We start from the raw sequence: 2,218 nt of genomic DNA on the forward strand, positions 1-2,218 counted from the left end.
GGCGGCGCTGCGGTGAGGGGGCAGCGGCGGCAGCATAGCCGGCAGCGTGGGAAACCCTGCCGCTGCGGTGTGCAGGGAGCCCCTCTCAAAGGCTGTTCGCAGAGCAGACGCTGCAGGATGAAAGGGAGCAGTGCATGAAGCCTGCACCGCAGCTGTATTCCCACCTCGGGAACGTGCGTGTGCGAGAGAGAGAGAAAATCAGTGCTGGGCCGGCCCTGGCTGCCAGGGAGCACGCTGAGCTGCGCGGCAAGATGCAGGTGGAGCCAGAGCCAAGTGCTGCAGTGGAAGGTGCCGGGGATTTGGGAAAACATGTTTTTTCCATCACCTCCTACTCAGCTGTTTTAGGAGGAGAGCACTGAGCTGCAGCTTGCTGCTTCCTCCCCCTAATGCCAGCGAGCAGAGAGCCCAGCCTGCCCTCCGCAGCAGAGGGAGGCAGCCGAGGGGAGATGCTTCGCTCCCTTATTGACCAGAGAGTGGTGGCTGCAGAGGGGTCGGCTCCTGCAAAGTCCGGAAAAAATGAATTAACTGGCCCTGTGCTCTTGAGCCCCCTCCCTGCTCAGCCCCGTTGTTATTTTTTACAGGCAGGCAGCACTGTCATCATTTGCAGCCTCCTCCCTGACGGAGAGCATCAGGGCATCCTTTTTGTCTCTTAGTTTTCCAGAAGAATGAAAATTGAATAAAAGATCAAAGTTCAACGAACAAGAGTGCTGAATATTTCTGGAAAGCCTGCGAGCAGCGATTGCTTACAGCCCGGCGCACATCACAGGCGCTGGCGCTGGCTGGGTGCAGCTCGACAGGCAGTGGGAGAGGAAACATGGGGCTGCCCCGTGCAGCGGTGGGCGACCCAACCCGGCCGGCGATGGCGCTTATGGGGGCAGACCTGCATCACGCAGGTATCATCCCTGCCCTCGGGTGGTCTTTTAGAAAACAAGATAAGATAACAGATCTGGGTATCGCTGTGTGGTGGAGAGGAAGTTTTTCAGATGTAAGGACCCAGCCTCGAAACTCCTTGCTGTGAGAGCCCACCCTGGCCAACGTGCCTGTAGGAGGGACCCACGGCAGATGGAGACATGTCCCCAGCTGAGGAGCTGCTCCCGGGCTGTTGCAGCAGCAGTGGCAGGGTCAGGGTTGCAAATGTCCCCGCAGGTGCTACTGAAAAGGTGCTCACCCCCCATGCAGCCGCCGAAGCTGCTCCGCAGGGACGGCCCTCGCCGCAGGTTGGCTTAAAATAGGCTGCTCCTAGATGTTCTCCGGCCAAGCCGCTTCTCCAGAAACATCAACCCTGGAACTGCTGTGAGGGCTGGGCACAGCCACCTCCCGGCAGATGACGTGGGGCCGAAGGCGAGGACAGGGGGGGCCGCTGTGGCACAGACAGGGCGCTGCCCCGCCACGGCAGGGAACGGCTGTTTTCCGAAGAGCCTGCTGGGCCAAAGCGGCTTCTCAGGATGTTAGACAAGAATTTGCTATTTTAAACGGGGATATAGCGGGCTGTTCATTTTCATCTTCATGAGAGCTCATCCTATTTATAAAAAGCAGAGCAAATGCGCAATAAACTCTGCAGATCTCTCTCTTTGGAGAGGGAGACGAGCAAGTGCTCCCTGCACTTTTCTTATTACAAAATGATTTAAAGTGAGCTCTAATATTTTATAGGGTAAAAGAACATCTTCGCAATGGACCAAAATTATGAGAACCTGGCACAATCAGATAGTTCCTCAGGTGACTTAGCATTTCAGAGGTACACTTCTTCCTTGGCTTGCATGTCATTTTGACTTAATTTCCTAGTCAAAAGCATCCTTGCCACCTCTGCCCTGCACAGTAAACACGGCCAATCCCTCCAACTGTGGCCCTCCCATTTCACGGGGCGCACAGGTGACGCCGCTCCCCACTCCCCGCTCCCTGCTCCCCACTCAGCTGCTCTGGCTGTCGGTAGCGTCGGTGCGTGAGATCCTGAGGAGATCTCTGCCTGCCCTCAATCTGCCGGAGGATGGGGTAAAGCCATCTGGGACGGGACGCACGGACTGAACAACTGCAGCGTGTCGGGCAATGGGGGAGTTTTAAGCAGCTCTTCCAGTGAACCCCTGTGGGCAGAGCAAGGCTGCCCTGCCTTTGCCAGGTGCTGATGTGCCACCGGAGGAGCGGTGCCCGCCTGCGGGCTCCAGCAGGACGCTGTTTGCTCCCGCACCGGGAGGGCTCCAGCCATGCTGGCGGGGGGGGGGGC

The sequence above is a fragment of the Aptenodytes forsteri genome, unplaced genomic scaffold, assembly GCF_000699145.1.
Source record: "Aptenodytes forsteri isolate BGI_AS27 unplaced genomic scaffold, ASM69914v1 Scaffold83, whole genome shotgun sequence".
NCBI lineage: Eukaryota > Metazoa > Chordata > Aves > Sphenisciformes > Spheniscidae > Aptenodytes > Aptenodytes forsteri.